The sequence below is a fragment of the Condylura cristata genome, unplaced genomic scaffold (genome assembly GCF_000260355.1).
Source record: "Condylura cristata isolate star-nosed mole 26May11 unplaced genomic scaffold, ConCri1.0 scaffold00022, whole genome shotgun sequence".
Classification (NCBI taxonomy): domain Eukaryota; kingdom Metazoa; phylum Chordata; class Mammalia; order Eulipotyphla; family Talpidae; genus Condylura; species Condylura cristata.
This window is the reverse complement of record NW_004567123.1, coordinates 27,198,550-27,211,733: the sequence shown is the minus strand read 5'-3', so window position 1 is coordinate 27,211,733 and position 13,184 is coordinate 27,198,550.

The following is a 13,184-nucleotide window of genomic DNA, read 5'->3' as shown; positions in this document are numbered from 1 at the left end:
CTTTCTTTCTTTCTTTCTTTCTTTCTTTCTTTCTTTCTTTCTTTCTTTCTTTCTTTCTTTCTTTCTTTCTTTCTTTCTTTTTTCCCTCCTTGTACTTTTCCTTTTGTTTTTTTGAGAGTGGACACTCATTTGACTCTCAGCTTCCTTTCTTTTTTCCCTTAGGGAACCACACCAGGCTATTTTTGTTCACGAGATGGTAAGATACGCTGTAAGCAGGGCAAAGCAAATGTGTGGGAAAACACGCCTGCTGCTTTTGCTGGGGTCCTTGGGCTGTTCCTGGGTTTTCCATGGAAAACACTTAGTGGAACAGAGGCTTAGCGATGTGAGCGCTGGAGCCAGGACAGGGCCTCTGGACTAGGGTCCCAGCCCTCCCTTTATCTGTGAGGAAGCTGAGGCTGGGCTGGGAGGGGTGGAAGGCAGGTGGTGGGGAGTAGTGGCTGAGAGAGTATATTTGGGGGGTGGTGAGCAGATCTGGGGTCTGGGGTGGGAAGGAGGAATGCTGCACAGGTGTGAGAGACTGTGGGGAGGGGACCAGAAAATAAACAACAACAACAAGGAGGCCAGTTCTTGAAGGCAAGTCTCGCCGCCTCTTGGGGGTAGTGACAGTTACAGGAAGGCCGGAGAGTGCTGGGCTCTGCTGGGCTCTACAAGGTCTTCTTGAGGAGAGACTTGTGCTGTGAGCTGGAGGCTGGGAGGCTGGTGGGGGTGTGGAAGGACAGACAGACAGCAGGTATGGCCGGTGGGTGACGGGTGGAGGGAGTGAGACCTGATGGCCGCTTAGGAGAGACGCAGAGCCAAAGCAGGCTTTAGTCAGATGGGAGCACAGTGGAGGGAATCTGTGGCGGCAGGGGAGGGTCTCCTGATGTGTCTGGACCTAGGCGATGGTGACCCAAGGTCAGTGGAAGGAGAAGGGAATTTTAAGGTGGCAGGTGGTGGCTTTGACAGCTGGGATCCCCGAGTACAGTTCGGGTCCCACACGGAGGCTGACCTGTGCCATCTCTACACACGTGAGGTTGAGGTTCTGGTGGTACATGGGCCTTGAGCACTGAGAGGATCGGTCAGGTGGGGGAGCTCTGGGCTCCAGGGTTCTTGGTGTCTCTCCCACCAATGAACTCACCTTGTCCTCGGAAGGCGGGACAGTCCAGGAGGTGCTGTCCTGCAGCCCAGTGATGGCTGATGTGAGAAAGTGGACACACAGTGGTCAAGATGAAAACCCACCCAGGGGCTGTTTGCAAGCATCCTCTGAGTGGGCCGCGTTTATTCTGATTTCCTTGGCCTGGTTCCCTGGTGATGTCCAGTGCTGCTCTGGCCATATTTATTGCAGACCCTTTCCAATGTCTGACAATTAGTTTCTTGGTCATTAAGCTGGATTGGGAGCAGGAATACTTTAATGTGCTTATTTATATCTCATTGGTTACATAAGTTCCCTCGTAAGTATGCTCGATGAGCCCCCGAAGTGTCAGTGTGAACGCGTAAATGGACTCATCAATTTCTCAGCCCGTCTTCCTGGAAGGTCAGCCTTGAAGCAAATTGCATCTTTGTCACAAGTGATCTCACAGCCCTGCCACCACCTTCGCCTCATTTTTGAGCATGAGCACCTTGGGCTCATCGAGTTCCCGAGTTAGAATCAATTTGAGAAGGGAGGTGGAGTGAGCGGAGGGGGGACCCTGCTGGCTGAGGGGTCACCGGATGTGGGTCCCTCAGAGATGGAAGCTTGTAGCTGTCCATGGAGGGCCCAAGGCTGGTGGGGGTGCAGGGCAGGGCACATTCGGCAGGGATTGACTTGAATAAGATCCCTTGGCTGTGTGGGAAAGGTGCAGGGAGGGACGGGGATCAGGCCATGGTCCCATGAACGTGTCCCAATTCCACAGCCCCATCAGCACCATTTAAACTCAGCTTCAAAATGTCAGTGCCCAGGGTCAAGTGAAAATGAGAAGTGTGCTTCAGAATTAAACACAGTGAAATAGCATCAACTGAGTATGGACCCATGCCAGGACTGAATGCCCTCAGAACTTCTGCTAAGCGAAAGAGGCTAGTCTCGAAAGATCACGTAGTGTGTGATCCCGCAGTGTGAAACGCCCAGAATAGGTAAATCCACAGAGACAGAAAGGAGATTAGTAGTAGCCAGGGATTAGGGGTGGGGCAATAGGAAGTGATCGTTCCTTCTGGAATGATGAGATGGCTTTGGGATCAGAGGTGGTGGTTGTAGATACTCGTGAGTGCAATAAATAGCCCGATGATATCTTCTAAAAAAATTAATGCATTTGTACTGATTTACAATACTTTATAAATTTGGGGCTACATCTCTCCCTCTAGATGGGTATGAATGTCGCCTCATGAAGAATACACTTTGCGGTGTGGTTAGTGGCAGCATCCCTCCCCGCTCCAGGAAACTGAGCCCTGATTTTAGTGTTTGGGGATTAGCCCAAGCTTCTCTGGACAGTGGGGCTTTTGGCCCTGGTGCCCTGAAGCACCCTCTGGTTTCCGAGGGAGCGAAAATAGCTTGAGTAAGCTGCCAGCAGGGATATTTCAATAAAGAACATGAATTTGGCTACACAGAAGGGGGCCTTCCAGATGCCAGGAGCCCACTGGGTGAGGGGATGGGTCTCGGACATAACCCCCCCCCCACACACACACACAGAGGACTGAACAGTGGTCTGTGGGTCTGGGTGGGCTGAGCTCCAAACCCCAGCTGGAGGGGCGCAAACCAGGTGGGTTTTCACCAGCAGCAGGGTGGTCCCCTAGGGTCTCACGTGCCTTCACTGGAGTGGCTTCTGTGAGGTGCAGACTCTGAAGCTCATTCTTAGCTGGACGCCGGCGCTCCATGCCAAGCAGAGCACAATGCATCCCTTGCTGTGGGTTCAGCCCCTATGGCGCCTCCAGCCAGGAATTGATTATAGAAGTTGAGAAAGGCCAGTGCAGAAAGCAGGCCCACTCCTGATTGGCTGATCCAGGTCACAGGGAGCAAACAAGCCAGAAGGATTGGAGGCAGAGGTCTGGAAGCGAGGGTCCCAGCACGGCCCCTTAGCATCGACAACTAACTTCTTTCCGCGCTCAGTGCTACAGGCCAAGAATAGTTGTCTTGGTTACAACGGTCTGTTTCTACTCAGGAGCAAAGGGCAGATGTATTAATATCTGCTAGTGTCAAATGTAGGAGATATGAAGGAAAGTGAGGGATTCAAATAGCTGGCGGTGAGGACTTCTGAGGCAGGGTGATTTATAGGGAGGTTAGGAGCTTTCTCACCAGAAAAGGAAAGGAAGCAGTTGAGAGTCTCTCCCTTGGCCCTCTGAGCCCACAGTGGGCAGCCGCGAGCACTCATGAGTTGGGCTCTGGGGTTCTGCAGGCCCTGGACTCAGGTCTGGTGCATGTCGATGCTCTCCAAGCTGATGTTACCGACAGTTGGGTTTTGTGGCTCCTGAGGGTGTGATTCCCCGGGAGCACCCTGGGGGTGAGGCCTGAGATCAAGCAGAGCATGGTGTGCGGCCTGGTGCCTGGTGTAAGCAGGGGATCTTGGGCCAGCCCCTGTCCCCCTTTCCACTCAGCTCCTGTGATTAAGGTCCCCTTGGCGGGGAGACTGGGTTGCAGTTCCTACTTATCCCTGAATAGCAGATTCCAGGTCCTGCCAGCTTGTGTAATTACTCCAACAAGCTAGTCACATCCTCCCCAGGAAGCTGGGGTGCCCCACCCTTGGGATACTGCAGGCCTGCTTCCTGCAGCCCCCAGCCCCTCATTCTGTCCTGAATACTGTGTCTGGTGGCCTCATGACACTGTTCTCTCCCACACTGTGCGTCTATGTAATCAACCAACTGCTGTCGATTGTATCCATCCAGGGTTATAGGTCCTGCATTTGGGCATTCCTCCAGGGAGGAACCCCTCCCCCACCAAACAGTGCCCCCCAGCAATCCTGAGGGCTAGCATATTAGATTCTCTGCAGAGGCCCAGGCCAATTCCTCTTGAGCTGGTTCGGCACTATGGTTCAGGCTCCGGGTCTCATCTTTGAGCTCATTCTCTGCTCCTTCCTTTGATCTGTGATATCAGGTGCATTACCTTGTAAGCTCTGCTAGTAATCTGGAAGTCCTGCTCATTTCTCCTGGGAGATACTGACCAATAACACCTCATCCCTGCAGTGACTGTCTTGGTGTGCCAACTTAACTGTAGTTCAGATGCTTCCTTTCTAGATGGGTGAGTGAATGAATGAGCAAGAGGGACCCTGTACAATAAGGGAATCTGACTTGATGTCAGATGTAGGAATGTGAATTAGTTAAGATAAAAGGCAAGGCTATTATAACAAAAGATCCTAAGTAACTTGGCTTGAAGAACAAAGTAGTTATTAGTCTCTCATGTAATAGTCAGAGGTGATAATCTGGATCAGCAGGGAGCTCTGCTCCATACAGTTACTAAGGGACCCAGGCTGAGGGTGCCTCTGCCACCTTCATGTAGCTTCCAAGTTCACTTTGACTGTCATGACCCAGGCAGTTTGTGGGGGGATGAAAATGCAATATACACAGGATTGTGTCATTTCGGTAGATAATAAATATAAAATCATTCATGAGATGTTTTACTTTCTTTTATGCTAAGTCTCAAAATTCGGTGTATATTTCACACTTAGTCTGCACCTGTATTTTACACTTGAAATGTGGACTGTCCATATTTCAGATGTCCCCTAGCGTGGCTAGTGTCCAGTGTAGATGGTTCTATCTCATCTCCCCAAGGTAGCCCAGAGCGCTTTAGCTACAATTGCCCACAGTGGTAAGCTGCTCATTAATGACCACTGCCTCATATTAGCTTTATCCCTTGTCTGCAAAAACCTCCAAAATTAGGGTGACACCAAGAACGTGCCACAGGATAGCACAAGGACCCCTGGATGAAAGTTTCAGGAGAGTTGTTGGGGCAGCCCTGAGCTGTTTGTTCCTTCATTCATTGAAAAATGTGCATTGCATGAATGAGTGTGTCGTGTACTGCTGGCCGCTGTCCAAGGCGGGTGTCTTCGAAGCTCCATATCATGAGAAGGGTCTAGAAAGATGAGCTCCACAAGGACCTCATGAATCAGACTAGGATTTTGCTCACGTGCTTCCTGACACCCTTCCCAGCCTATCGGTGCCTCCTCCATGATTCATCGGTGCCTCCATGACGCTCTCACGTTGCTAATTGCCTGTCTTCCAAGGCGTGCCGCTCCCTAAAGCTGCAAATCAAGGTTTTTGTGACTTTTCTTCTCCAGCAGTGACTTGTGATTAGGTTGTTGTTCCTAAAAAAGGTCCATCACTCATCATCTTTGCAATTTCCCCTTGATTTTCTTGTTTGGTAAATTGCAGTTCTTCAGATAAAGACTGGTTTGGAGTCTTCTCACTTTCCTCTTTCATTACTTCTCCGGAAAACACACCTAAGCCTCCTGTTGCAGGAAGGGACCCCAGAGACCATCTGGCTGAATGCCTTCATTTCAGAGATGGGGCAGCTGAGCACGAGGGTGGGAAATTGCTAGTCCAAAGTCATCTGGTAAAGCAGTGGCCCAGCAGAGATGAAAGAAAGAGCCTGGACTCTCTCCCCAGCTGTCCTACTCAAAGCATGGCCCAGTGCTATCCTGTCTGCACACATAACTGGCTGGGGGGTGTGTGTGTGTGCAAGCTGCCACAGACAAAATGGTTCTTTTGTTGATGGCAGAGAATGATTTTATGCCCCAAATCTGAATTGCCCCAAATCTCTTGGGGGTGGCCACACAGTTATTAGGATTTGGATCAGGAACCCAGTTCCTCCTTGAAGGGCTGTGGGTCTCCTGTCCTCTCTGAGCATCAGTTTCTGTTTCTGCAACATGGAGCTCTTTTGAATCCCAGAGTCTGATTTTGGGGATGGGTGTCAGGTAGTTAACTCTTTGCTGGCCATCATGCCCACTGGACCTCATGCTAGGCCAATGGCCACCCAGACTAGTTGGCACCCGTGTTTCCAAACCAGGCCGGAGGTGAGTCAGACTACCTCTACTAGATCTCACATTTCCTGCCTTCTATCCCTCTTCACCCCTCTTAGCGTTAGCTCCCAGTTCTTACGATAGAGATTCCAGCCCAACCAAAAACTCAAAAGAAAGGAAGTGCATTCTGGGTAGAAAATATAGCTCAAGAAAAGGCAGAACTTGGTGAGGCAGGGACAGTTATGAATGAGCATTTGTAGCTTTCTCCCTGATTCTGGGGGGAAGAATTCTGGCCTACTCAGTCTGTTTCTGAGTTCATCTTTGTTATACAAAATATACATAAAATTGGAAATGAAGGGCCTCCCTACTGGTGCAGGGGTTAAAGTCTCACTCTACTTACTCTACTGCCAGCTACTACATCATGAGTTTGATCCCCAGCCAAGGAGCTGACCTACATGGCACAGCAGACCTCTCCTGTCTTGCCTGTTGCTTCCCTCAGCCATGTACTTCATTGACCTGCCTGTTCTGCTCCCCACTCTGTCTCTGGTGAGTCCTTTCACCCACTGTATCTCTGACCTACACCCTGGTTCTTGTATGTATAAATAAATTAAAAAATTTGAAATGGAGAAAAGCATTAAAATCCAGAAGGTTAAGTCAGTTAACCCAATGAACAACTCATTTGGGAATGTGTAGAGCAGGTAAGAAATAGAAAAGCCTCAGGGTCTGGAGACTGAGAGTAGCAGGAGAGAGTTCTGCCTATATGCTCTATGAGGGGTACCAGAGGCAGTGAGTGATAGGGCGGTTTAAAACATCCTTCCTGAGTATTAAGAATGCACTTCTCTCTTTGAAATTCTTTGCATGAGTAAATATTTGGAATGCTTTATTTGTACTTGATGGAGTATTGTCTCAGTATAACACTGTGTTGAGACTGGCTTACATGGCTCACGAACATATGTGGGTTACATGTTTAGAGGTGGACTTGTGAGCAGCCAGTGTCAAGATCTCGGGGGGTGACCAGTGTGGGAAATGTCAGTACGCCAAGTGACAAGGAGAGGACAGTGCTTCAGAGTCATGCTGTATGCACTCACCTTCCCTCGGTCACCTGAGTCCTGTTGCTGCATTCACCTAGTGAGGGTGGGTGGGAGAAATAGTCATACTCGCTCACATTGGTCATGCACTTAACATATACCTGCAGGGATTTTTCAGGTTTTTACCTATGCAATCTCAGCAAGTCTCACAAATAACCAAATAAGTAGGTATTCTTAGCATCCTCACATTATAGATAAGGGACTGGAGGCATAGAGAGGCTAAGTGATTTGCCCAAGGTTATTCCATTTGGAAGTGGAGTAACTTGTGGAAGCCTGTGATTGAATTCAAGTTGCCCAATTCTTAATAACCATAAAGCTCAAATTATTTTTGAAGGAAGAAATGACTTTGGGTATATTTGCAAGGTTCTTTCCTTATCCTTTTTTTCTGTCTCCATACTCTCTTTTGTGAGGGACTTACCATAGCATTATGTGAATTATTGGATTTATAATATGGTTTGCAGAGGCAACAGTTTTAGTTAAAGAAAATTGGTTTCCTTTTCAAAATGCCATGTTTCTCATTTTCTCTCAACATCTTGGGCTTTTTTCTAGCTCCCCTCAGCTCCTAAGTCATTCAGAAGCATGCTTCACAATTAGAGTGCTAGAAACCCTCACCAGCCAATTTGAGTTTTATGATTTGTTCAAAAGGACACTTAAAATAAGCCTAGGAGTTGGTTATGAAGAAGAGGAGTGAGTGGGAGCTAGAGAGACCAGGAAAGAAGCAGTTGGGTATTCCCAGGGATGAGGGCCTTCATCATTTCCCCACAAGCCATCATTTCATTTGTTTATCTATCCTTCCAAGTGAACAAACACATCATCTATCCATCCATCCACCCATCTAGCCACCCATCCACTCATCTTTTTTTTGAATTTTCCTAGTACCTCTATGAATTGATGCCTCTTCTGTTTTTCAGAAATCAACCTGGAATGGCTGATTGAGTACCATTTACTGAAAGTCTTTCCTACTCCTAAACTCACCCTAAGGAGTTTATAAATACCTATAGTCTACATTCTCTATAACCCTAGAGAAGTGAGGTTCAGAGAAGGTCAATATTTCTCCCTAAGACCACACAGATACTGAGAGTCAAAATATGAGCAGAGGGTAAAGAGGGGGGATGAAAAACTGGCCTGAAGTTGGCCTGACCTGGGTCAGCTTCTGGGAGAAGTAACCTAGAGACTATAGGGCTGCAGGAAGTCACTGGAGGGGGTGACCTCTAGTGTCTAGGGGGCTATCAATCAGCTCAGCTACATGACTGACACCCTGAAAATCTCCCGTCGCTCAGGAAATTTGAAGGATTTAGAGATCTGGAGTCAGGAATAAAAGGGCAGGCCTTTCTTTGAGCCAAATTCTTTGCTACACAAGATTAGTTTGAGAAATGTTGATTTAGGATAGAATCTTGTTGTTTTCATCTTCAACACCATTTCCCCTTGGTAATCTCAGAACAGAGTAGCACATAAATAGACTCTCCAGCCATGATTTAAATGCCTTCCCTCCTCCTACATTCATTCCCCCTCTAAAGCAGAGTTCCTAGTTTTTCTTCCTCATGAACCCTCTGTCAGGCTGGTGCAGTCTATGGACTTCTGCTCAAGGGAAAAGTTTTTAAATGCCTAGTAAATTCTTAGGCTTTCAAAGGAAATCAAGTTATTGAAATATTGTTATCCAAATGTTAAGGAAATGATTTTGTAATATTGTGATCGATGTGCTTCTTTATTACCACTTTATCAACTTAGGAGAGGGTTTTAATAAAGATTGTGGTTTCAAAGTAGGATTGATGCAAATATTTAAAGAGATCTGAAGTATGTAACAACTGCCAGGTAATATGAAAATATCCATGGTTTTACTGGTGAGGGGCCTGGTCCTGCGAATACTACAATGGTTTCTCCCTATGTTAATAGTGGAAGAAAATGCTGGATTTTCAGAGGCTAGTGAAAAACAAAAGTACAGTTATTTTATTGTCCCAAGATCACGGGTCCCTGAATTCTACCCATACACCTGTAGCAGGTTAAGGGGATTCTGTCTCAAAGTCTTGCATGATATGTTTAATCGGATACTGGATGAAAAGTCAGCTTGTGTTGAGAAATTTTTGAGAAGTTTGCAAGAGTTGTTGAGCTAATGGGAGACACAAAGCGTGAACAGGGGCTCGATGCACTAATGCCCGGTGGATTATGGGTAAGTATTAGTGGGGTCGCTGTTGGCCTGTATTCCCTCCTTTTTGAAAAATTTACATTGAATGGCATCTTGCAGGTAGTTTTGGCTCTTTCCATGAACAGTAATGACATTTAAATTTATTCAACCCCAAAGTACTGGCCCAATGCCAGGGTGAGGATGGAAGAAAAATAAATGAAAATTAAGAAAAGCTGAAATGAAACCAACTGTGTACAGCCTTTGGGAAATCCATTTGCAGCTACCTAGAGTCAGTGAGTCCATCTGGATAAAGTCAAAATTTCCACACTATTCTGGATGGGGAAAAAAAAATGAATGCGATCCAAAAACAAGACTAATGTTTTAAGAAAAGACATTTTCAGCATGACCCACAAAGATTTTGATTATGCTCATCTTTTTGCATAATTTTCACTGGTGCTGTAAACCCTTCCCCTCACTGCAGGGTTTTCCTGTGTTCTCTTGAAGGCTCACAGAGAGGACACACACCCACACCGCCAGGGAAGAGCATGTCCCTAGAACTTGAGGCCAGGTGTCTTTCCAGTTTCTGTATCACTGGCATCTCCCCTGTCCACCAGGTGGCAGAGAGGCTCCAGATAGGGAGTCATGATCCAGTTAGGATAAAAGCCCCCTTAATCCTAACCCTAACTGCCCGAACCCTAACTCCCTAACCCCAACCCCCTTAACACTAACAATAGCTCTTGGAAACCTAACTCAGCTAACTCTAACCCTAGCACCTCGAAGCCTAATACCACTAACCCTAACCCTAGCTCACCAAAACCTAACTACCTAATCTAATCCAAGGTCCACGAACCATAACTGCCCTAACCCTAACTCTAGCTCCCAGAACCCTAACATCGCTAACCTTAGCACTAGCTCCCTAAAACATAACTAACCTAACCATTACACTAGCTCCTGAAACCCTAACACCATTAAACCCTAATTCCCCAAATCATAAGCCTAGCTTCTGGCACCCTACCTCCCATCACCATAACCCTAGCTCCCTAACCAAAACTCCCAAAAACTCTAACCCTAGCTCCCTGAAGTCTAACTCCTATAACTGTAACACTAAATCAAAGACCAAATCCCCTAAACTAAACCCTAAATATTTGAACCCAAAACCGCATGAAACTAACTATAACTCGAGCCCACCAAACGCAAACTACCCTAACCCTAACCACAGCTCCCAGGACCCCATAACGCTAACCCTAACCCTAGCTCTCTGGACCCCTTATCCCCTATCCCTAAGCCTAACCCGAACCCTAACCCTAACCCTAACCCTAACACTGATCTCTGGATCCCGTATCCTCAAACCCTAACCCTAGCTCCCTGGACCCTGTATCCCCTAATCCTAGCTCCCGGGCTCCATATCCCCTGACCCAAATCCTAGGTCCCAGGACACTGTAACCCCTAACCCTACCCTAGATCCCCGGGCCCCATATCCTCTAATCCTAATCCGAACCCTAACCCTAGCTCCCGGACCCCGTATCCCCTAACCCTACCATAACTCCCAGTACCCCGTATCCCCTAAACCTAACCCTAGGTCCCCGGACCCTGTATCCCCTAAACATAACCCTAGCTTCCCGGACCCCTTATTCCCTAACCATAACTCTAGCTCCCAGACCCCCTATCCCCTAACCCTAAGCCTAGCTTCCCGGACCCCATATCTCCTAACCATAACCCAAACCCTAACTCGAACCCTTACCCTAAACCTAGCTCCCCGGTTGGTGTATCCCCTAAACCTAAACCTAGCTCCCCGGACCCTGAATCTCCTAACTCTAATCATAGCTCTCCGGACACCGTATCCCTTAACCATAACCCAAACTCTAACTCAAACCCTAAACCTAACCCTAGCTCCACAGACCCCGTATCCCCTAAAACTAACCTTAGCTCCCTGGACCTTGTATCCCCAAACTCTAACCCTAGATCCCTGCACACTGTATCCCCTAAACATAACCCTAGCACCCCCGATACCCTATATCCTAACCATAACCCTAAACCTAACCCGAAACCTAACCCTAACCCTAACCCTGGCTCCACAGACCCCCTAACCCCTAACCCTAAACCTAGGCACCTGGACACTGTATCTCCTAAATCAAACCCTAGCTCCCCGGACCATGTATCCCCTAACCCTAACCCTAGGTCCCCCGACCCCATATCCCCTAACCGTAACCATACCTCCCCAGACCCCGTATCCTCTAAACATAACCCTAACCCTAACCTAACCATAACCCTAGCTCCCCAGAACCCATATCCCCAAACCTTAACCCCAGCTCCACGGACCCGGTATCCCCTAAACCTAACCCTAGCTTCCCAGTATCCCCTAACCATAACGCTAACCCTACATTGAACCCTAACGCTAAACTTAGCTCTCCAGACCCGGTATCCCATAAACCTAACCCTATCTCCCTGGACCCCGTATCCTGTAACCCTAAACCTAGCTCCCAGGACACCGTATTCCCTATCCATAACGCTAACCCCATCTCGAAACCTAACCCTAACCCTAGCTCCCTGGATCCCTTATCCCCTAACAAAAACCCTAGCTCCCTGGACACTGTATCCCCTTAACCTAACCAGGTCCTCGGACCTGGTATCCCCTAAACCTAACCCTAGCTTCCCAGGCCGCATATCCACTAACCATAACCCAAATCCTAGCTCGAACCCTATCCCTAACAATAACCCTAGCACCTCGGACCCCGTATCCCCAAACTCTAACCCTAGCTTCCCTGACTCTGTATCTCCTAACCCTAAGCCTAGCTCCCCGGACTCCGTATCCCCTAACCCTGAGTCTAGCTTCCCGGACGCCATATCCCTTAACCATAACTGTAGCTCCCCGGACCCCGTATCTCCTAACCATAACCCAAACCTTTACTCGAACCCTAACCCTTACCCTAGCTCCCCAGTTGGCGTATCCTCTAAATCTAAGCCTAGCTTCCCTGTTCCCGTATTCCCTAACACTAAACCTATCTCCCCGGACCCTGTATCCCCTAATCCTAATCGTAGCTCCCCGGACACCGTATCCCCTAACCATAACCCAAAACCTAACTTGAACCCTAGCCCTAACCCTAGCTCCCTGGATGCCGTATCCCCTTACCATAACCCGAACCCTAAATTAAACCCTAACCCTAACCTTAGCCTCCCGGACCCCGTATACCCTAAACCTAAATCTAGCTCCTGGGACCCCATATCCCTTAACCCTAATCCTTACTCCACGGACCCTGAGTCCCCTAACCCTAAGTCTAGCTTCCCGGACAACGTATCCCCTAACCCTAACCCTAGCTCCCTGGATGCCGTATCCCCTATCCATAACCCAAACATTAACTCGAACCCTAACCCTAACCTAGCTCCCGGGATACTGTATCCTCTAAACCTAACCATTGCTCCCCGGACGACTTATCCTCTAACCCTAACCGTAACTACCAGACACCGTATTCCCGAATCATGACCCCAACCCTACCTCGAACTCGAACCCTAATCCTAACACTAGCTCCCCGGGCCCCACATCCCCTAACTGTACCCTAGCTCCCCAGACCCCGTATACCCTACCCTAACCCTTGGTCCCCGGACCCCATATCCATTAAACCTAATCCTAGCTCCCTGGACCCCATATTGACTAACATTTACCCTAACCCTAACTCAAACCCTAACCCTAAACCTAAACCTAGCTTCCGGGAAGCAGTATCCCCTAACCCAAACCCTAGCTCCCAGACTCGTATCCCCTAACCCTAAGCCTAGATCCCTGCACCCTGTATCCCTAAACATAACCCTAGCACCCCGGATACCCTATATCCTAAACAGAACCCTAAACCTAACCCTAACCCTAACCTTAAACCTAACCTTAACCCTAGCTCCACATACCCCGTAACCCCTAACACTAAGCCTAGGTGACACAAGCTATGCGACGCTATCGTCTGACAGATTCCGGGTAGCTCGGGAAAAGCTCTGAAAGATCAAACTTTCCATGCTAACTTATGTTATGACCTCCCTTTTTTGTATAATCGTAATATCAAAATATTCTGAGCAACTTTCAGCCTACAA